This window comes from Erinaceus europaeus, chromosome 5 (genome assembly GCF_950295315.1).
Source record: "Erinaceus europaeus chromosome 5, mEriEur2.1, whole genome shotgun sequence".
NCBI lineage: Eukaryota > Metazoa > Chordata > Mammalia > Eulipotyphla > Erinaceidae > Erinaceus > Erinaceus europaeus.
Window position 1 is genome coordinate 47695551 of NC_080166.1, and position 24793 is coordinate 47720343.

The 24793-nt window shown below is 39.5% G+C and overlaps 1 protein-coding gene across 5 annotated transcripts in view; it reads right to left on the reverse strand.

Annotated features, from left to right (window-relative positions):
* Positions 1–24329, reverse strand: part of RNF180 (ring finger protein 180) — a 165810-nt gene extending 141481 nt beyond the window's left edge. For 3 of the 5 annotated variants that reach the window (XM_060191287.1, XM_060191283.1, XM_060191282.1), the window contains exon 1: positions 23625–23818. The gene's annotated coding sequence lies outside the window, so the exon portion shown is untranslated. Of the gene's footprint in view, positions 1–23186; positions 23576–23624; positions 23819–24191 lie in introns of those variants that run through there. The other 2 variants (XM_060191284.1, XM_060191285.1) reach the window with 2 other exon arrangements.
* Between the last annotated feature and the right edge of the window lie 464 nt (positions 24330–24793).

Below are 24793 nucleotides of genomic sequence, written 5' to 3' on the forward strand. Positions count from 1 at the left end.
CAAAAAAATTAGCTAAAAAGAACAAAGGAAAAGCAAATCAGCAAACCCTGAGTTTTTCAACCCCCACACCCATCCTCCTGGCCAGAAGTGGCCTGTTTGGGGAAACAGGGCAGAGACATAGATGCCCACCTGTGGAGTTAAACTCATCAAGCAAAATTCCAAAGCTGAACCTTTTGTCAGAACTCAGTAGGGATCCATCTAAAACTGAATCAACCCAGATCTGAAGATACCAAGCCACATCACAGAGACAGTGGAAAGAAGTAAGGATAAAGAAAGGATCCTGAAAGCTGTTAAGACAAAAACAAAAGGACGCATACAGAGGAAAAGCCATAAAACTAGCAGCAGACTTCTCCATACAAACTGTAAAAGCTAGAAGAGAATGAATGGCAAGTTATCTATTGAGCCCTCAATGAAAAAGGATATCAACCAAGGATAGTATATCCTGCTAGACTGTCATTCAAACTAGATGGAGGGGAACTAAACCTTAGATAAACAATAGTTAAAGGAGTCAACTATCATCAAGGCTGCCCAGAAATAGGTTCTAAAAGGCAAATGTTCCTATAAACATTAACAACATAATCAACAAACCTGCCATATGTCTGAAAACACAATAAAAAATTGAATAATGACATTGAAATACCTTAAATTCACAAAATCAATAAATGTTAATGGCTTAAATCCACCCATTAAAAGGCACAGAGTAGAAAGATAGATCAGAAAACATAACCCAACCATATGCTGTCTGCAAGAATCCCACTTAACTCAGTAAGACATACACAAACTCAAAGTGAAAGGATGGAAAAATATCATACAAGCTAGTATGCCATTAAAATAGGCAGGAACAGCTATTCTCATCTGTGACACAATAGACTTTAAAATAAATAAAGTAATAAAAGATAGGCATGGGCATTATATAGTGCTCAGAGGATCAGTCAACCAAGAAGAGGTAATAGTTATTTTATTTTTTTAATTTTTTAATTTTTTCTTATTTATTTTATTTTTATTTATTTTTTATTCCCTTTTGTTGCCCTTGTTGTTTTATTGTTGTAGTTATTATCGATGTCATTGTTGTTGGATAGGACAGAGAGAAATGGAGAGAGGAGGGGAAGGCAGAGAGGGGGAGAGATAGATACCTGCAGACCTGCTTCACCGCCTGTGAAGTGACTCCCCTGCAGGTGGGGATCCAGGAGCTCGAACCGGGATCTTTATGCCGGTCCTTGCGCTTGGCACCACCTGCGCTTAACCCGCTGCGCTACCACCCGACTCCCGAGGTAATAGTTATTAACCATACCAATGAAGGCCCATCTAAATGTCAAACACTAACTGAAAGAGCTGTATACATATAAAAATCAATAGTAGCGGGGTTGGGCAGTAGCACAGTGAGTTAAGCACATGTGGTGCAAAGCACAAGGACCAGTGTAAGGATCCAGGTTCCAGCCTCCAGCTCCCCACCTGCAGGGGAGTTGCTTCACAGGCAGTGAAGCAAGTCTGCAGGTATCTATCTTTCTCTCCCCCCTGTCTTCCCCTCTTCTCTCCATTTCTCTCTGTCCTATCCAACAATGAACAATATCACCAACAACAATAACCACAGCAAGGCTACAACAACAAAGGTAACAAAAGAAGAAAAAAATGGCTTCCAGGAGCAGTGGATTCATGTTGCAGGCACTGAGCCCCAGCAATAACCCTGGAGGCAAAAGAAAAAAAAATCAATAGTAGCATAATAGAAGGAGATATTAACATCCCACTCTCACACTTAGATCATCTAGGAAAAAAAAATCAATAAATAAACAAGAAAAATACTCAGAGATACACAGATAGATCTTCTAGATATTTTCAGAGTTCTACACCCCCAAGAAACTGGAATGCACAATCTTTTTGAATCTACAGCGAACATTTTTAAGGACAGATCATATCTTAGGCCACAAAGACAGTATCAACAATTTCAAGAGCAATGAAACCATCCAAACATCTTGTCAGATCACAGTGGAATGAAGCTAACACTTTACATCAAACAAAAAACTAGTAAAAGTCACAAAATATGGAAAATAAAAAACTCACTGCTTAACAACCATTGGATGAAAAGACAAACTCAAGGAAGTTTCCAGAGTTAAATAAAAATGAAGACACACGTGATCAAAGTATTTGGGACACAGCTAAATCAGTAGTTAGAAATTCATAGCCATAGGAACACACAGTAGGAAATAAGAAAAAGCTTAAGTAAATAGCCTAACTGCACACCTTAAAGACCTAGAGGAAAAAGAACAAAGGAAGTCTAAAGTAACTGAAATAACTAAAATTAAGGCCAAACATAAGTTACATCGGAAATAAGAGAAGCATACAAAGGATCAATGAAGCTAAATGTTGGTTATTTGAAAAACTAAGCAAAATTGACAAACCCTTAGTCAGACTCACAAAAAAAGGGGGGGGGAGACTCGAATAAACAGGATTGTAAATGATAGGGACTATGTGACAACAGACACCATATAAACCCAAAATATTATGTGAAGCTTCTATATGCCACCAAACTAAGAAACATGGAAGAAATGGAGGAATTCCTAGAAACATATAGCCTTCCAAACTGAACCAGGAAAAACTACAAAACCTAAATGGAATAAAGACAATGAGATACCACTTCACTCCTGTGAGAACATCAAACATCAGAAAAGGTAACAACAACAAACTCTGGAGAGGTTGTGGGGACAAAGGAACCCTCCTGCACTGCTGGTGGGAATGGCAATTGGTCCAACCCCTGTGGAAAGCCGTCTGGAGAACTCTCAGAAGGCTAGAAATGCACCTACCCTATGATTCCTCTCCTGGGGATATATCCTAAGGAACACAACACACCCATCCAAAAAGATTTATGTATATCTATGTTCATAAAAGCACAGTTTGTAATAGCCAAAACCTGGACACAACCCTGGGGTCAAACAACAGATGAATGGCTGGGCAAGCTGTACTATATGTACACAACGGAATAATACTGAGGTATTAAAAATGGTGATTTCGGGCAGAGCCAAGATGGCAACTGGAATGTACCAGCACCCATGGGCTCTGACATTAACTGCTAGAAAGCCTTGAAATCCTGGCCTTCAGCAGGACAAGCAAGGAGGCATTCTAAAGATAGACCAGGGAGGTGATTATAATTCAATTTGGGTTAAAAATTAGAGCAAAAAGAAAGGAAATTTCTTGATTATTTCTCTCAGCCCCCCTCTCCCCATAACCAGACCCCAGGGGTAGGGAGCTGCTGCTAGCAGGCTCCCCGTGGAGCTCCTTTCTTTACCAAGATTCCTGGCCCACCTGGGTGCCATTAAACCCTGCTTCCAAATTTCTAGGCTATTTCTGTTGTTCCTCTGAGTAAGGGGCTTACACCCATTCAAGTGACAATTAGCTGATCAAGCAAGCCTCACCCAGCCTGCTTGAAAGTTTTTTTTTCTTTTTTTCATGTTTGTTTTATATTATGTTTTCTTTCTCAATCAGTTGTCTAGACTAAATGTACATAGGCTAACAGGGAGCTGTCCAAATTGTAGAGCCACTGCTTGGGGTTTTTACTGTGTTCTATTTTACAAATACTAAAATATATACACGCATATTGCTTCCCCCCTCAGGTGATCAAAATTAACTCTTAGTATACTTTCCATTGCTAGATGACAAGAATTATCACCCACTGTGAGAGAAACTTGTCTCACTTTTCATACCTCCTCTATACACTATCGCCCTTCTCCCATCTCCAATCCAATTAAAAAATATATATAAATACAACTCCCCTTTCACTACTTTTTTTTTCTGTTTCCTTCTTTTTTCTTTTCTCTTTTTTTCCCCCTGTCTTCATTTCTCCCTTCCTCCTCCCTCTGCCTTTTGAATTCACTGATACTTATTTGTGAACTATTTCATGGAAGAAGTCTGACTCAGAGCGGACTTTTTTTGTGTGTGTCTCTGATCTACTTCCCCTTCCCCTCTTCCTACCCCTAGAATCTACAGTGGACAGTAGATTTGCATAATTGTCTACTCCTGCTATCCCTTTTTTTCCTTTCTCTTTCTTTTTCATTTAGATTTGGCTGCTATTTTTTCTTGAACTGGAGACACTGTGGGACTAACTGGTATTGGTTAAACTGCTTCAGTCATTGCTTTAGTTACTATTGTAATTTCTGAGGGTAGTGATTGCATTTGTCATAAAGGTATTTAGTATAGTGTGGCTTGTACATAAAACAAAGCAACTGAGGAACAACAGAACATAAAAATAAAAAACACATTAAAAATGGGTAGATCAAGAGCAAATAAAACTGCTACTACAATGAATGAAGACAAGAGCCTAGAAGAAACTACAAATCAGCCAGAAGTAACCATAGATAAGAAAATCATGCAAGCAATAATAAATTTATTAATCACAGAAATGAAAACAACTTTGGAGGAAAGGAATAGCAGTATTAGGGAAACAACATATGAGCCCCTCAAGGAAAATACTAACTACCTTGAGGCAATTAAAGAACTGAAAGCTGAAATGGCTGTAATGAATTAGCAGTCGAGGGAAGGGAAAGCAGACTAGCAGAAGCAGAAAACAGAATTAGCCAGACAGAGGATGAGCTAGAGAAAACTAAGAAAGAGGTAAAAGAGCTCAAAAAGAGACTGAGAGACAGTGAAAACAACAACAGAGACATATGGGATGATCTCAAAAGAAGTAACATTTGTATAATTGGCCTGCCAGAGGAAGAAAGAGAGGAAGTAAGCATTCTAGAGGAAATAATAGAAGGAAACTTCCCAGACCTGAACAACAGAAAGGACATTAAGATCCAAGAGGCTCAGAGAGTCTCAAACAGAATCAACCCAGACCTGAAGACATCAAGACACATCATAATCACAATGAAAAGAAGTAAGGATAAAGAAAGGATCCTAAAGGCTGCAAGAGAAAAACAAAAAAAGTCACATACAGGGGAAAACCTATAAGTCTATCAGCAGACTTCTCTACCCAAACTCTAAAGGCCAGAAGAGAATGGCAAGATATCTATCGAGCCCTGAATGAAAAAGGATTTCAACCAAGGATAATATATCCCGCTAGACTTTCATTCAAACTAGATGGAGTCATCAAAACCTTCTCAGACAAAGAACAGTTAAAGGAAGCAACTATCACCAAACAGGCCCTGAAAGAGGTTCTAAAAGACCTCTTATAAACAAGAACATCACTACAATACTTGCAACATATCAAATAAAAACTTGTTGAACAATGGCAGTACAACACATTAAATCCATAATATCAATAAATGTCAATGGCTTAAACTCACCCATCAAAAGGCACAGAGTGGGAGGATGGATCAGAAAACATAACCCAACCATATGCTGCTTGCAAGAATCCCACTTGACCCAACAAGATAAACACAGACTTAAAGTGAAAGGATGGAAAACTATCCTACAGGCTAATGGACCACAAAAAAAGGCAGGAACAGCCATTCTCATCTCTGACACAATAGATTTTAAACTAAATAAAGTAATAAAAGATAGGCAAGGTCATTACATAATGATTAAAGGATCAATCAGCCAAGAAGATATAACAATTATTAACATCTATGCACCCAATGAGGGACCATCTAAATACATCAAACAACTTCTCAAAGAACTTCAAAAATACATCAATAGTAATACAATAATAGTGGGAGACTTTAACACCCCACTCTCACACTTAGACAGATCAACAAAAAACAGAATCAACAAAGAAACAAGAGAATTAAATGAAGAGATGGACAGACTAGACATCTTGGACATTTTCAGAGCTCTTCACCTCCAAAAATTGGAATACACATTCTTTTCAAATCCACACAACACATACTCCAGGATAGACCACATGTTAAGCTACAAAGACAGCATCAATATATTAAGGGAGCATTGAAATCATCCCAAGTATCTTCTCAGACCACAGTGGAGTAAAACTAACATTTAACAACAAACAGAAAATTATTAAAAGTCACAGAATCTGGAAACTAAACAACATACTGCTTAAGAACCACTGGGTCAGAGAGACACTCAGGAAATACAAATGTTCCTGGAAACAAATGAAAATGAAGACACAACCTATCAAAATATTTGGGACACAGCAAAAGCAGTGCTGAGAGGGAAACGCATAGCCATACAATCATATATTAAACAACAGGAAAAAAATCAGATAAACAGCCTTACTACACACCTTAAGGACTTAGGGGAAGAGGAACAAAGGAACCCTAAAGCAACCAGAAGGACAGAAATCACTAAAATTAGAGCAGAAATAAACAACATCGAAAATAAGAGAACCATACAGAAGATCAATGAAGCCAAATGTTGGTTCTTTGAAAAATTAAACAAGATTGACAAACCCCTAGCCAGACTTACGAAGAAAAAAAGAGAGAAGACTCAAATTAATAGAATTGTAAACGATAGAGGAGATATCACAACTGACACCACAGAAATCCAGAAAATCATGCGAGACTTCTATGAAGAACTATACACCACCAAGCTAGAAAATCTGGAAGAAATGGAAGAATTCCTAGAAGCATAGGCCCTTCCAAAACTGAACCAAGAAGAACTACAAAACCTAAATGTACCAATCACAGACAAAGAAATCGAAACTGTTATTAAGAATCTCCCCAACAACAAAAGTCCTGGACCAGATGGCTTCACAAACGAATTCTACAAAACCTTCAGGAAACAGTTAATACCCATTCTCCTAAAGCTTTTCCATAAGATCAAAGAAACAGGGACACTCCCTTCCACTTTCTATGAAGCCAACATCACTCTGATACCCAAAGCAGAGAGGGACACAACAAAAAAGGAAAACTACAGACCAATATCTCTGATGAACATAGATGCCAAAATATTAAACAAGATCTTGGCCAACCGGTTACAACAGCACATCAAAAAGATTGTTCATCACGACCAAGTGGGATTCATCCCAGGAATGCAAGGCTGGTTCAACATCCGCAGGTCAATCAATGTCATTCACCACATCAATAAAAGCAAAGCCAAAAACCACATGATTATCTCAATAGATGCAGAGAAAGGCTTTGACAAAATCCAACACCCATTCATGTTCAAAACTCTACAAAAAATGGGAATAGATGGAAAATTCCTAAAGGTAGTGGAATCCATATATAGCAAACCAACAGCCAACATCATACTCAATGGACAGAAGCTGAAAGCATTCCTCCTCAGATCAGGGACTAGACAGGGCTGCCCACTATCACCATTACTCTTCATCATAGTATCGGAATTTCTTGCCATAGCAATCAGGCAAGAGAAAGAAATCAAAGGAATACAGATTGGAAGGGAAGAAGTCAAACTCTCACTATTTGCAGATGACATGATAGTATACATAGAAAAACCTAAAGAATCCAGTAGAAAACTACTGGAAGTTATTAGGCAATATAGCAAGGTATCAGGCTACAAAATCAATGTACAAAAATCAGTGGCATTTCTCTATGCAAACACTAAAACTGAAGAAGACGACATCCAGAAATCACTCCCATTCACTGTTGCAACAAAATAAATAAAATACCTAGGAGTAAAGTTGACCAAAGAAGTGAAAGACTTGTATACTGAAAACTATGAGTCACTCTTCAAGGAAATAGAAACTGATACCAAGAAATGGAAAGACACCCCATGCTCATGGATTGGAAGAATAAATATCATCAAAATGAATATTCTCCCCAGAGCCATATACAAATTTAATGCGATACCCATCAAAGTTCCACCAAGCTTCTTTAAGAAAATAGATCAAAAACTACATTCATTTATCTGGAACCAGAAAACACATAGAATTGCCAAAACCATCTTGAGGAAAAGAAACAGAAATGGAGGCATCACACTCCCAGATCTCAAACTATATTATAATGCCATCATCATCAAAACAGCCTGGTACTGGAACAAAAATAGGCACACAGACCAGTGGAACAGAATCGAAAGCCCATATCTAAACCCCCACACCTATGGACATCTAATCTTTGATAAGGGGGCCCAAAGTATTAAATGGTGCTGGGAAAACTGGGTTATAACATGCAGAAGAATGAAATTGAGCCATTTTATCTCACCAGAAACAAAAATCAACTCCAAATGGATCAAAGACCTGGATGTCAGACTGGACACTATCAAATACTTAGAGGAAAACATTGGTGAAACACTTTCCCACCTAAACCTCAAGGACATATTTGATGAAACAAACCCAATTGCAAGGAAGACTAAAGCAGAAACAAACCAATGGGACTACATCAAATTGAAAAGCTTCTGCACAGCCAAAGAAACTATCACACAAAGAGACCCCTTACAGAATGGGAGAAGATCTTCACATGCCAAACATCAGACAAGAGACTAATCACCAAAATATATAAAGAGCTCAGCAAACTTAGCACCAAAAAAACAAATGACCCCATCCAAAAATGGGCAGAGGATATGAACAAGACATTCACTTCAGAGGAGATCCAAAAGGCTAACAAACATATGAAAAACTATTCCAGGTTGCTGATTGTCAGAGAGATGCAAATAAAGACAACATTGTGATACCACCTCACTCCTGTGAGAATGGCATACATCAAAAAGGACAGCAGCAACAAATGCTGGAGAGGCTGTGGGGACAGAGGAACCCTTCTACACTGCTGGTGAGAATGTAAATTGGTCCAGCTGGAGAGCAGTCTGGAGAACTCTTACAAGGCTAGCCATAGACCTTCCATATGACCCAGTAATTCTGCTCCTGGGGATATACCCCAAGGATTCCATAATGCCCAACCAAAAAGATGTGTGTACTCCTATGTTCATAGCAGCACAATTCATACTAGCTAAAACCTGGAAGGAACCCAGGTGCCCAAAAGGAGATGAGTGGCTGAGAAATCTGTAGTACATATACACAATGGAATAGTATGCAGCTATTAAGAACAATGAGCCCACCTTATCTGACCCATCTTGGATAGAGCTAGAAGGAATTATGTTAAGTCAGCTAAGTCAGAAAGATAAAGATGAGTATGAGATGTCCCCACTCATCAACAGAAGTTGAGAAAGAAGAACAGAAAGGGAAACTAAAAGCAGGATCTGATTAAATCAAAAGCAGGGCACCAATGTAAAAACACTGTGGTGAAGGGGAGGGTGGCCACTGGGCTTCCCGGCACGGTAGAGGGTGGGGGTTGGGGGGAGAATGGAACACAGTCTTTAGGTGGTGGAAGTTGTGTTTATGTACAATCCTATTAAAGTGTAAACATTATATAAACCACTATTTAATTAATATGAGAGGCGAAAACTGATGATACGTCTAGAACTTCTCAAAACACAGACTGAGTTTTAATACATAGGCTGTCTTTGATATGTTCTCTCCCAAAAGCCTAGACCAGGGAGAACAGAAGCAACTGACAACACAGCTATATACAAGATGCTGGGTACTATACCCCAAACCCTGTCAAAGGGACTTTCCAAAGTTAACCCTATCTCCAAATAATGTGATGATCACAATAACTATCCATTATCTTCTTGAACCCTAAGACAACAGGAACCTCACATTTCCACTATAGAGCCTATATTTCCCCCAGTCCTGGAACCTTAGGGTGGGGCACACTTTTCTGCATGCTGCTCTCAATTCAAATCAAATAATATTGCATCCGCGGATCACAACCTAATCAACACGAGTACCACCCCAGCATGCTTCACTTCAGACTGTGACCAGAGACTTCCGGTGTGGAATGACAACCCTTCAGCTCCATCAGTCGGGTGAGACCTTTCCTTTCATAGTATTCTATGATTCCATTCCAGGTGTTCCACTCCCCAATAAAGTCCCCAAACCTAGATATAGTCCAGGTCCCCTGAGATAGAGCATAAGTTCACCCCGTGCCCATAAACTAGGGGAAAAATATATACCTGAAAGCAGAAGTACACAAGAGCATGCAGGGAATACCCCCAACACTTCGTCTGCACTATTACATTCTTTAGGTCCATGATTGTTCAACAATTTGGTTGGCTTTGTATGTTAACTCTCTTTTCAGTCACCAGGTTCCGGATGCTGACCAGACTTCCCTGGACAGAGGACCCCATCAATGTGTACTGGAGCACCACTTCCTCAGAGCCCCACCCTACTAGGGAAAGAGAGAGACAGACTGGGAGTATGGATCGACCAGTCAACACCCATGTTCAGCGGGGAAGCAATTACAGAAGCCAGACCTTCCACCCTCTGCAACCCACAATGACCCTGGATCCATACTCCCAGAGAGATAGAGAGTGGGAAGGCTATCAGGGGAGGTGGTGGGATGTGGAGATCGGGTTATGGGAATTGTGCGGAATTGTACCCCTCTTATTCTATGGTTTTGTTAATGTCTCCTTTCTTAAATAAATTTTAAAAATTTAAAAATAAAAAAATAACAAAAAAAATGGTGATTTCACCTTCTTCACCCCATCTTGAATGGAGTTTAAAGGATTCATGTTAAGTGACATAAGTCAGAAACAGAAGGAAGACTATTAGATTATCTCACTCACACAAAGAAGTTGAAAAATGAGAACAGAAGGGAAACACTAAGTAGAACTTGGACTGGAGTTGGTGTATTACACCAAAGTAAAAGACTCTGGGGTGAAAAAAAAAGTCTCTGGGGTGAGGGTAGGGAGGGTTCAGGTCCTGGACTATGATAGCAAAGAACCTAGTGGGGCTTATATTGTTACGTAGAAATGCTATGTATGTCCAACCTATTGTATTTTAGTATGTACCATTATTTTAGTATGTAACCATTAATCCCCCAATAAAGAAATTTTTAAAAAAACCTAAATGGACGAATGAGAAAAAATTTGAAATAGTTATTAGTAGCCTTTCTGAGAATAAAAGTCCAGGACTAGATGGCTTTACAAAAGAATTCTATAAAACCTTCAGGAAATAGTTAATACCTCTACTTTTAAAACTCTTCTGAAAGATTGACAACACAGGAATACTCCCTTCTACCTTCTATAAAGCCAACATCATCCTGATACCAAAAGCAGGTAGGGACACACACAAAAAAAGAAAACTATAGACCAATGTCTCTGATGAACATAGATGCTAAAATACTGAAAAAAAAAATCCTAGCCAACCAGATACAGCAGTGTATTAAAAAGATTGTTCATCATGACCAAGTGAGATTTATCTCAGAGATGCAAAGCTGGTTCAATATACGTAAATCAATCAATGTAATTCACCATATCAATACAAGTAAAATCAGAAAACACATGATTATCTCAATAGGTGCAGAGAAACCTTTGAAAAAATCCAAAATCCCTTTATGATTAAAACACTACAAAAAATGGGAATGGATGGAAAATTTCCCAAGATAGTCTAGTCCATATACAGCAAACCTACATACAGCCAACGTCATACTCAATGGGAAGAAGCTAAAAATATTCTCACTTAGATCTGGGCTGCATACTATCATAGTATAGGAAATTCATGCTATAGCAATCAGGCAAGAGAAAAACATAAAGGAATATAGATTGAAGGAAAACTCTCAAACTCTCAAACTCTCACTACTTGCAGATATAATAGTATACATAGAAAAACCCAGAGTTCAGCAAAAAGCTCCTGGAAATTATTAGGCAATACAGTATGTGATCAGGCTATAAAATTAACATACAATAATCAGTAACATTCCTTTACTCAAACACTAATTCAGGAGAAGATATCCAGAAATCACTCCAACTCACTATAGCTCTGGGGCTGTGCTTATTTTCCTCCATGCTTCTTTTGATCCCTACCATTTTATGCTACATCTGCTGATTTCAGTCAATCAGTGCAATTAATGCCAGCTCGACATTGTTCACCTCAGTCTCTGTCCAGAGATGTCAGGCCTAGGATGTCAAACCTCCAGCTCCAGTACTTGGGTGAGACCTTTCCTAGATCTTAGAACTCCTAAGTTCCATTTCTGGTGGTACAACTCCTGACAGAGTTATAGAACCTAGATATAGACCAGGTTACATGAGATAGAACACATGGGCATACGTATCTGTAAGTTAGGGGAAATATATATACCTTAAAGTAAAAGTGTGCAATAGTCTGCAGTGACTCAGTAAGTGCAGCAAGAAAGTAGAAAGACCTAAAAAGGACACCATAAATACTTAATCAAATATTTTCTACTTAGACCTAGATACCTTCACCTATTGACTCTTTCACTTTGCTTAATCTTCTAAGGCTAGCCATGTCAGATAAAGTAAGGACTACAAAATCTGGATAAGGGCAAGAGACCAGTGTACTTTTTAAAAATATTTATTATTATTTATTCTCTTTTGTTGCCCTTGTTGTTTTATTGTTATAGTTAGGATTGATGTCTTTGTTGTTAGATAGGACAGAGGAAAATGGAGAGAGAAGGGGAAGACAGTGAGGAGGAGAGAAAGATAAACACCCGCAGACCTGCTTCACCGCTTGTGAAGCGACTCCCCTGCAGGTGGGGAGCCGGGGGCTTGAACCAGGATCCTTAGGCCAGTCTTTGCGCTTTGCGCCATGTGCACTTATCCCACTGAGCTACCGACGGACTCCTGACTGGTGCACTTTTAATGATAGCCCTTTTGGTCATTACCAGGCCATCCCATGATCTGGGGCCCTAGTCAGCGAATCCTGGGACTCCCACACAGATATGATGGGCCTAGACCTCAACAGATCCCTCTCCCACCAGCACTGGTCATCTCCATCAGGAACAACATCATAAACCCTCTGTAGACCTCTACAGGACCTTGTCCTCAATGTAGAAACTGCCCCACTACCCGAAGCAAGACCAGGTCAACATATTCTGCTATTTCAGGAAGACTGGTCCTGAAATGAATGCAGCCTATAATGTTCCTAGATATGACCACTGAATGCAAGCTCAGGCCAGTGGGGATTCCAGAGACTGCACAAGCTCTTTTGCTATTATGGATATACTAGGTCAGATCCATGGGGTTTACAGTTAGTAGTATTTGTATAATTTTCCAATATTTGAGAGCTTTTCTCTGCCCTGATTCAGCTTTCTAGTTCTAGTCCCAACTCTGACACCATCTTCTTAGGCAATACTTTCATCCCACATTCATGTTAGCTGAAGGCACAGGCAAAAATTAGTAAGTCATGGGCCCCTTGCAAGATACCTAAAAGAGACTCCTAGCTTTGTTCAACATGAAGACCCCAAATCTCATTGGCTATATTCTTATTTTAGGTTCATGATTATTAAACAATTTATTCTACTTTATATCGTAATGCTTTTTATCCACCACATTGCATGCTTTTTATTCTGCTTTATATCTTAATGCTTTTTAGCCACCAAGCTACCATGACGCTATCCTGACTTCCCTGGGCAGAAGACCTCACCAATGTGTCCTAGAACTCCACCTTTCCAGAGCCCTACCACACTGGGGAAAGACAGGAACAGGCTGGGGTATGCCAATGCCCATGTCCAGTGAAGAAGCAATTACATAAGCCAGACCTTCCACCTTCTGCACCCCATAAAGAATTTTGGTACATATTCCTAGATGGATAAAAAATAGGGAAATTTCCAATGAAGGGCATGGTTTGTGGAACCCTGATCTTATTGAGCATCATTAAATCACTATTAAAATAAATACAAAAGTGACTAAGATCCCAAGGTGAAACATTCACTTGATACCTAGAAGAAATTAATACAGAATAAAAAAATAAGTAAAAGAAAAAAAGATTTACAAAGTCAATCTTCTAAATCCAGAACCACCTTGCTTATTATAGGAGTATTATACTTTCTTATAAGAAACATGTCAAATGATACCATGAAAATAGAACAAAATACAGAATGTAGGAAAATTAATAAAATGACTTTTTTTTCAAGAAATAAGTGAGGGAAGAGAAACTCTAGGAATTTAAGAGACATGACAATCAAACGCAACATGAAGAATTTGTTTGAATATTAATTCAGACAAATTATCTCTAAAATATATCTTTGATACAGCATGGATGGACCTGCAATGACTCATATCCTAAGTGAATACATTGGAAGGAAAATGTTCTCACTCATGGAAAAAATTTACGAAAGACAGTATTAGGAGTAGCGTGAAACACTGATCAACCATAGTCTGTTTCAACAGACTCAAAGATTTGGAAAAGGTAGGAGGTACATGAAACTGGATTGGGGGCACAGTGCTCTTGTAGTGGAGGGACAGAGGGTAAACATTTATTTACTTTGAAAAATATTTATTTTGAGATGTGAAATTGTACTCCTGTGGCAACAGTCTTGTAAAACAGTATTTCCTCAACAAAAATAAGTAAAACAGCATCTTTGAAAATTTTATACATCAACTAATTACTGGATGATATTAATATTCTGTTTTACTGTCAAATAATATTGCCTTTTAAAGAAAGTCATTAGTTAGAGATAATCATTGCAGTGTGATAGTCACAAACAAGATTATGTATAATGCAGAAGCAAAATTTATAATATAAAAAAAGAAAATAGATAAGTAATAATAACTACTGAAGCTTGTTGGTAGATACAGTAAGACTTAGTATGCTTTCTCATGTTTCCCATTTTTGTATGACTTAAATTCTCCATAATTTTTTTTTGCCACTAAGGTTATTGCCTGCTCAGTGCCTGCATTATGAATCCACTGCTCCTGGAGGCTAGTTTTTTCCCTTTTGTTGCCCTTACTGTTTATCATTGTTATTATTGTTAGATAGGACAGAGAGAAATGGAGAGAGGACAGGAAGACAGAGAGGGGGAGAGAAAGATAGACACCTGCAGAACTGCTTTACCACCTGTGAAGCGACTCCCCTGCAGGTGGGGGGCTCGAACTGGGATCCCTACACCTCTCCTTGCGCTTTGCACCACATGCCCTTAACCCGCTGCGCTACCGCCTGACACTCGAGAGTTATTTCTTTTCTTAGACACTATAATTATTTCATATTTAATACCTGGCCAGGGTTACACAATTGCCAAATACATCTCTAAGATCAACCAGTATTTCAAAAATCCCTATGCTGGATGTTGTGCTTTGTACCATGTGAGCTTAACCCGCTGTGCTACTGCCTGGCCCCCTCCATAATGTGTGTTTTTTTTTTTAAGTTCAATAAACTTATTTTTCTGATGGGACTTTTCTCTACCTTTCACTCAGAGACTTAGCCAACAATGACTTTCCCTCATATCCACTCTGTATCAGTAGACCATATTTTTCCTAACCCACTATTAGATTAAGAATGTAACTCTCCCTAAGTCTTGGGTTTTACTTGAGGTCTCTGTAAACTCCTATTCTTGGTCTCCAGTAAGCTTAAAAATATAAAAATCCAAGCTCCAAAATTAGTGAGTCTAGCAGCCTCACATTATAAACTGTATGTCATGTGACTAACTACTTGCCTTGCTCTCCCTACCCTTGTTCTTTTTGGGCTTCTGACTTTTTTATGACAAGTTCACATATTACCTACAGTAAAACTCAAACATTTCCAGAAGAGTTTTCAGTTTATATGGCATAGATTTTACATCGTTTTAAGCTCCTCTTTCTGTTAAACTTTAAATTCCAGTTATTTGGTACCATCACTCGGAGTTTTAAGGGCCTGTTCTGAAATTTCAGAATCCTGAAGGGAAGAAGGGATACTTCACACAGACTGAGGTCAAAACTTCTTTGCCAGAAGGGAGCTATTTCTACAAGGAAGACTAGATCAAAATCTCTTTTGAACAAAGGAAGAAAGCTTCAGAGAAGAAAATATTGCACCCAATACTTTATAAATAGTAATCAAGTCTGTGATTTCAAAAATTCTGGGTCAGCAATTATGTTTCCAATCACCAAGGTTTTACTCTATGAAGATCTGAAACATTTTATTCTCTAGGTTGAAAGTAGAGTCCCTGTTAAAATGCAAAACAAATAATAAATACCTCTGCTCCTCTCAGGGATTCCTTGTGCTCTGCTGACAAAGCTACTGTCCAAGTCCACTAAGATAGACTAGATAGTCTACTCTAGTTGTTCAGCCTTCTTTCAGTTCCTCTACTACATTCATTCCCTCCTTCTGATTTTATCCCTTGATCTGTGGAAAAATAGTCTCAAGCCTCCATGGAATATTGACATGTTCTTTAAATCTCAATTCAAATGCCCATACCTAAAGGGTAGCAATAGGTCTTCCTTTAACTATTGTTTTTTCTCCAAAGGCTTTATTTTTAAATTTTCATTCTCTTTCAGAACATGCATCACACTTGCAGCTTTTCTAAGTAAATTTTTTATTTATCTATTGGATAGAAAAATTGAGAGGAGAGGGAGAGTGATGACAGGCGGATGCCCCCCTCCAGCATTATAGCATTGCTGTACCACTCATGAAGGAGGGAACCGGAGGCTTCAACCCAGGTCTTTGAACATGGTAATGTGTGCACTTAACCAAGTGTGCCATTACCTCGCTCCCACACTTTTAAGTTTCCTGTTTCATATTTATCTTTCTTGCTGAGTTGTAAAGTTTTTCACTGTTTACTGTCTCCTCAAATAAATGAATAATGAAGCATAAACCAAAACAGTTATTATTTCCTTCATCTACTTAAAGCCAGAGCATAGTTAATTGCCAATACCAGGATAAATTTAGAAACACCATCACATGAAATTACTACACAGACTGACATTTGTAGAGACTCTGTAGTAGAACATAGTCTGCATTTCATGATATCATGTGTGTATACTACCAGACACAAATTATTTATAATCCTTTATTTGAAGCTGTTCATCAGAAATTAATATTTTCCCACTTAAATAAGCAATGTGTCAAAAAGAAGCACATTCATTGTATTTATAAACAATCTTTCTACATTAAAAACATGAAGTGAGCAAACTTTTATTATTTTAAATACTAGCTACTACTATTGGCTCAATAATTAAGTATCATTAGTTTCTTTAATCATCTGGATATTTCTAATGGAGTAGAGATAGTTAACTCCATTTTATTGATGAAAAACCACATCCCAGAGAAGTTAAGTAAATCCCTCAACTAGTCCCACCATTCTGTGAGGATGAAGGTCTTATTTTCTAGTCTTAAGGTTTTTTTGTATGTTTGTTTGCTTTGTCACCAGGGTTGTTGCTGGGGTTTGGTGACTACACAACGAATCCGCCACTCTTAGTGGGCCACCCCCCCCCAAACCCATCCCACATACACACACTTTGTTTCATTCTCTTTTATTTGAAATGACATGGGGGAAAAATGAGAGGAGAAGAGGGAGATAGAGAAGGAGAGATGAAAAGAGACACCTGTGGCTCTGCTTCACTGCTAATGAAGCTTCACCCCAGCAAGTGGGAACAAAGACTGGATGCAGCTCTTTGCACATGGCAAAGTATACACTATACCAGGCGCATCACTGTCCAGCCCCCTAGAGCCTTAAGTTTCTAAAGAAAATGAGAATGAGGTTGATCCAAGTTATTATAGAGAGGTTTAAGTAGCAATGTGAGAATGGCTCTCCACAAGTGTCATACTCCTAGAACAGAAGATGAACAAATGTCATTGACTGTCCTTCCTGATGTACTGCTATCTGACTATATGTGTAAGTCTATATGTACGTCTACATGTATATCTACGTCGAAGGAAAGGCAGTGAAGCAGTACTAATTCCAGGCCTCAAAAATCTACACTCAATCTTGATAACTATTCAAGTAGTATCAAAGTGGTATTCTCTTTTAGTCATCTCAGAAACAGATCAAAGTTCAACAATTTGAGTCCTCAAAAATTCTGCTCACACTATTATGATAATAAATGACCATTTTTATTTCTAAGCATTCTCCTTGACTTTGTGTACTCCCCTTACCTCTCTTTGGAAGTGGGGGCTCCATGACATAACATTCCCAGTTTTGTCTACATTTTTAAATTTTTTTTTATTTATAAAAAGGAAACATTGACAAAACCATAGGATAAGAGGGGTACAAGTCATTTATTTTTATAAGTTTGCCAGTCTAGCAGCAACCCCCCCCAAAAAAAAATCCATTATGTTTTAAAACTATGGACCAAGATAGCTGGCTTGTAATTCTGGACAGCTCTACTGCCCTAGTAGTTCCTTCTACCTTCCTGTCCAAAAAAATCCCTTAGAGGCCAGTGAATAAAATGCACTCGCTTTATCTAAATGTTTCCAAATTACTTATGCACTGACTTAATCTAGGGTTCAAGTCCCTGATCTCCACCTGCAGGGGGAAAGCTTCACGAGTGGTGAAGTAGAACTGCAGGTGTCTCTCTGTCTCTCTCCTTCTCCCTCGTAATTTATGTCTCTATCCAATGTTAAGTAAATAAAATTTTACTTGCTCAGCTCTGGCTTATGGTGGTACGGGGGACTGAACCTGAGACTTTGGAGCTTCAGGCATGAGAGTCTCTGCATAACCATTATACTATCTACCCCCACCCAATAAATTTTTTTTTAAAAAAAGACTTAAAAAATGGTTATCTTTTCTAGTGGCTCTCACTTATTTGTGAATCTAAAATACATGAATGCAGACAGATGACTGGATAAAGAAGTTATGTGATATATACCATCTATGTGCATATACATTATCTGCAATTTAATATCTTATATCTTCTTTTCTTTTCTTTTAAAGAATTTATTTATTTATTCATGAAAAAGATGGGAGGAAAGAAATAACCAGATATCACTCTGGTACATATGCTGCTGAGGATTAAACTCAGGACCTCATAGTTGAGAATCCAATGCTTTATCCACTGCAGCACCTCCTGGACCACTATCTTATATTTTCTATTGGGACAAAACTGATCAAACTGGAGATGAATTGAAACGCATGAAATTGCAATAAATAAGTAGGTAAATAAATAAATAGTAAAAGAAGTTAAACTATCTCTGAGACTTTGAAAGAACTACACTGGTTAGTTAGCTTTGCTAGGGGGGTACAGTGTGAAAGTATACTCTGTTATCTGATAATCTTGTAGACTACTAACTATTAAATAACTAATAATTTTTAATAAAATACATGAGGTATTTTAAGAGAGCAGATGCTCATCCTAAACTTGCTTGAGTGAGAATATCTCACTGAAAAACCATACACGCCCACTGAAAACCACTGGCTGATGAAAACATCCAAAAGAAAAATGAGGGAGTCCTGCGATAGCACAGCAGGTTAAGCACACGTGGCAGCAAAGCACAAAGACTGGCTTAAGGATCCTCCTTCCAGCCCCTCCCCCCCCTCCTTGGCTCCCTACCTGAAGGGGAGTTGCTTCACAGGTGGTGAAGCAGGTCTGCAGGTGTCTTTCTCTCCCCTTCTCTGCCTTCCCCTCCTCTGCCTTCCCTGCCTCTCTCTATTTCTCTCTGTCATTTTTAACAACAACATCAATAACAATAACAATAACAAACCAACAAGGGCAACAAAATGGAAAATAAATAAATAAATATTTAAAAAATTAGAAAAATGAACAACTCATTCAGACAAATCCAGTGGCTGGAATGGTAAAGAGATAGTCTCACCAGGTTCTGTGCTGGCAGTTCTATATTTCTCATACATGCATTGTGCAAGCAATAATACATAAAACATGAAAACATTCAATCACTGAAAGACATGTTTAACAAAAACATACCAACATCACAGAAGTGTTGTAGTTGATATGAAGTGCAAGACCCATCAGTACTCTTGATGTCAATAACTGACATCAGATGAAAAAGAAATACATAGATATGCTTTTTATGAAATAATGATAGCACTAAAATGTTTATATGACCACAATAAATCACTCTCCAGATGATAAATTATAACACTGGACAGTCTTTGGCATCTCTCCCATATGTACTCTCCACTTTCTCTACCTTGGTCTAATTCTCAGAAGGCTTTCAGGCTCCACCAATAGGGTTTCCTTTCCTTCTGCTCCCCACCCTCAGACCCCCAGTTGGGTATGTCAATGGGAAGCACAAAAAGAAGTCAGAGATTAGAGTGGTGATGAGAAGCAAAGTAAAATTCATGAACAGGAGGACCATTATCTGGAAGACAACCACAGAAAATAGTTTTTAGCATGACATTTGCTCACCAAGGAATGGCCTATTCTAGGGGGGAAGTTTCTGATTGCTTTCTGATAATTTACTTGTCAGTTCAATAGTCTGCATCTGAAAATCTCAAAAAAATGATCATTTACTCTCAGCTGAAATGACAGTTGCTAAATACTGGCACCTTCCATTTGAAGATCAAAAAGACAGTACCCCTTCTTTTTATATGTTCCTGGTTCTGTATTTATTATGCAGTGGGAATGAATATATTTGCATTATTATCCCTGTTCTCAAGCTATAGACTATACAGAAAACTCTACTTCTAAATGTTCATTCAGAAAATGACTTCATATGTTTATCATAACATTCTTTTTAAATTACCATTTCAGAAATGAGATCAATATCCACCTAACAGCCAATATTGCTAACATACTTCAGGCACATAAAAATACATAGTGTGTATAATAAACTTAATAATTTTTCAAATATCCCAGAAACAAAGAAAATTAATAGATCTGGCAATTGGTATAATCTTGGAACATCTGTTGTACATCTGTTAGTGATTTTTAAATAGCAATTCTCTATTTTCATGAGGCCATAATGACCCAGGTATATTACATTCAAAGCATATAATGTAAAAGACAATTTTATGATTCTAAGTAATTGCAAAGAATTAGACTAGCATTTGCTAAGTTCAAACTAGTATATAAAAATACACCTACAACTTAGTATTATTCCAGCACTATACATGATTCACTTAATGTAGTCCATCAATATTTACAGTAAGTAATTGATAGGTTACAATATAAATTGCTAATTTTGAAATGTTTAACAATATACAATGTGCATAGTCATATATAACTTTAGCCTGTAAGTAAACACCACCCCTTTCAAAATACTCAGTGTGGGAAGGTTGCAGTCTTATTCTAACAATGTTGTCATTGCTTTAGTCTTATTTATTTATTTATTTATTTATTTATGAGGAGGGAGAGCAGAACACTACTCAGCTAGTGGGCCTCAGGCATGCAAGTCCTGTGTCCTAATTATAAGTTCTCCCTGGCCACCAAAATTATATTTAAACAGCTCCTTTGAAATTACCTTCATATTCTTCAGCATAATCTTTAATAGTAGTAAAGTCTTACAGGTAGAACTGAGTGTCAGGTGAAATAAAACATCATTATTCCGGTTGAACAAAACAGGCTGTGTTCAAGTCCCTCCTCCCTACCTGTAAGGAGGAGTCTCCAGGAACAGTGAAGCAGGTCTGAAGGTATCTATCTTCCTCTCTCTCTCTCCTTCCCTCTCAATTTCTCTCTTTCCTGTCAAGCAAAACTAAAATTAAAAAAAATTAAAATAAATATATGGCCTCCAGGAGCAGTGAATTCACAGTGCAGGCACTGAACCACAACAATGGCCCTGGTAGCAATAAAAAAAAAGGGGGGGGGGCTCAGAATTGCAGCTTTTCTAATCAAGAAAACAAACAATTAAAAAGTGCATCTAAACTAATGATTCTAAAATCAATTTATGTTCCTTGTAAATTTCAAAGGATTCAAAGTAAATGTGACTAGTAGTAGTATTTTTAGAAAAAAGTACTTAGTCTGCTAAAATAATCAGCTAGAAATGACAACCACTCTGTTTAAAAATACAAATGACAGCATGTTTGGATGGGGGTGGGAGTGGATGAAAATATATTCCAGATAATAATTCACCAATTTTCCAAGAATCCTTTATGAAAGAAAACACATTCTCTTAAATGTCTGAACCTTAAAAAAACTATATTCATTTTTTAAGATGACTGAAAGTATTATCATAGAAAACTGTTTACTTCATGAATCAGTAGTCAAGCCCAGCCATACTATTCCTTAATAAGTTGTGCTATACAGGTAACAAAATTTAAGTAAAAATTATCACCAATATTCTGCCTGATAAAGGGACATTCTAAGAGGTGGAGATGTTATAAAATATTACAGAGATTATTAAAATGATTATTAATCCATTACATGCTCACCTTGAAGACATCTTGCTTGATGTGTGAGAATTACTTATTAAAGAGTTGTGAGAATTACTTGTTATATCTTTCCTCAGATACGCTCATAAAAGTACTATTTTATGAGTCTATTTTACCATTTTACCAAGAAAGAAATTGAGCTTTTTTTTAAAAAAAAAATACTCTTCCTTGTATTTTACAGTGAAAAAAATTCTTCATTCTGAAGTCAAATGTATAACTTAAAGGAAGAGAAAAATGGAACAATAAAAGATGTACCAGTAAAATAAATAACTTTAAGAGCAAACCCTGGACATATAAGAAAGTTGTTGATGAGTCTGAAAAGATGAAAAAGCACATCATATATGCACAGCTGTAGGTCAATTTCTGATGAAAATTAAATTTAAAATGGCTTCTAAAATTTTAATTTGGTTTGAGAAAAAGAAACTCAATATCTATGGGTGCTCAAAATGTTCCACTCAACTTATGAAATAGTGATTTTGTTATGATAATCGCCAAGTACCTTATGAATCCCAGTGGCACGACATTTCTTTATGAGATTAAAGATTTCATATGAATGGCAAAGTAATTTTCTCCTTCCTACAACTCAGCGATCCTACTGAACGACTGAAATAATTCCCATCATTAAAGCATCACTTTTAGGGGTACTGGTTACTCTCTGGCACAAGTCTGAAAGGACTCAACTCTTTCCAGAAAGGTTTTAGCAACTAACTCGTAAGCAGAAATGGAGTGACTATGAGGCAGGCATGAGCTGAGCTTCAAATGTGACCTGAGGCTGAGAGACTCCACAGGACGGAGAACAACTCTCAGGTCTGACAACTTCTCCTGGCAGCACCTGCCCTCACCTGGACTGACAGCCTAGTTTTTGATCTAATCACTTTTCCTTTGTGGGTGCCTCAACCATCTGGTCTATAAAATGGGGGTAATTTTAACAGTCGCCTGCCCACACACTTCTTTGAAGTCAGTTAATGAATGCTCTCCCGGATGCACTTAAAAGCATTTGATGCTAAAGAAAAAAAAAAAGACTACATAGATATGTGTGTGTGTGTGTGTATATATATATATAGAGAGAGAGAGAGAGAGAGAGAGAGAGATCTTGAAAAGAACACTGTAAATATGTACGTTGGTGCTCATTAAGTCACTGATACCACCAAGCACTGATACCCCCAGACCCTCTCCCACCTCCGCCCCCGCCTTCCAGAGCTTCCTTGGGACCCTCTGGCCAGCACAGTCTGTCCTCTCGGACCCAGAGCTGCAACAAAAGCCGCTGGGACGCCGACACTGAAATGGACCAGACAAAAGGAAGCGGACCTGGACCTGTGCGGAGGCAGCCGGCGGGCGGAGGGGGGCGTGTGCCCGCGGTCTCCCCCGCGAGCTCGGAGATCAAACCCGACGCGGCTCTTCAACTCCGACCTGGAGGGCTCCGGGCTCCGGGCTCCGGGCTCCCGGCTCCCGGCTCGCGGCTCCGGGAGCTGCCCGGCCCCGCCACGCCCCTGGCGGCTCGCCGCCAGGCTCGCGGCGCCCGGTCCCGTAATTCCACCCTGTGCCACGTCTCACCCCGCGGCCGCACCCAGAGCCTCAGGTGCGAAAGTTAAGCCGCTGCGGCGTCACCTGAGGCCGGCAGCCAGCCCAGCCCAGCCCCCGGAGCGCCCCCGCAGGGTGCACACCCGCGGCCCAGCGGCCCAGACGGCCGCCCGGAGGCCAGAGCCCTCCAGAGCCGCCGCTGGGCTCCGAGCCGCCGGTCCTCACCTGCTTCGGCGTCCCCGGGCCGTGGGCCCCACGCGCCCGGCCGCCAGCAGCCCGGCTCTGAAGACTCTCGGGGCGGCTCGGCTGCGGCAAATCGGTTCAGGGGAGACGGGAAGCGACAGGAGCCAAACCCCGCGGAAAACGCTCAGGCGGCCCGGAGCCCGCGGCTTGGGCCTGGGCGCCAGGACGCCTGGGCGCTCGCCTTGCGCCGCCGCCCGCCAAGCTCCAGCCCTCGGCGGGTTGAGGCCCAGGAGGCGTGTGGGCGGCGCCCGGCCTGACCCGCGCACACAGCCGAGCCCCGCCACGCCGCGGGCTGCTGGCCAGGTGGAACCCGGGAAGTTGTCTCGTGCCACCCGCCCCCACCCCCCTTACCAAAGACTTGAAGTTGCAGACGCCTTCTGTTAATGGCTTGGTGGCTTCCACCCTCTCCTGGACTTCCACCTGCTGGGTCTACTGCCTACTAAAAATGGGCAGAACCAACTTCCTGCCTAAGGACCCTTCACACATAACACCGAGACACTACCTGGGCTGACTTTACCTTTCCGCTGTCCACCTTCTTCCTTACTTAACCTCCTTGTGGGTAAGGGTCCACCTGTGTACAAGCAGGGGGAACCACTGAAGTGTGCTGGCCTCCACTCGTGGCAAAGTGTACAGTTGGTTGGTGAGTTGATGCTGTAGGTAAATCACAGGTGCCTTGTTCAGGGAGCCCAGGAGCCAACTGGGAACAGATGTTGACAGTACGTCATAAACTTGATTCAGAGCAATGAAAGTAGGTATCAAAAGACTGCACGCAAGGTCTAGACTATTAAAAAAAGTTCTAAGGGAGTCGGGCGGTAGTGTAGCTTGTTAAGCGCACGTGGCGCAAAGCACAAGGACTGGTCGGAGTCCCCGCACCCCGCCTTCAGGGGAGACTCTTCACTGGTGGTGAAGCAGGTCTGCAGGTGTCTTTCTCTCCCCTTCTCTGTCTTCCCCTCCTCTCTCCATTTCTCTCTGTCCTAACAACAACGACATCAATAACAACAATAACTACAACAACACTAAAAACAAGAGCAACAAAAGGGAAAATAATTTTTTTTTAAAAAAAAGTTCTTATTACCTGGTTTGGGGGGTGGGAAAGAAGCTAGAAGGAAACCTAAAAGGATTGACTAATTTTCTCTGGTACAGAAATTTCC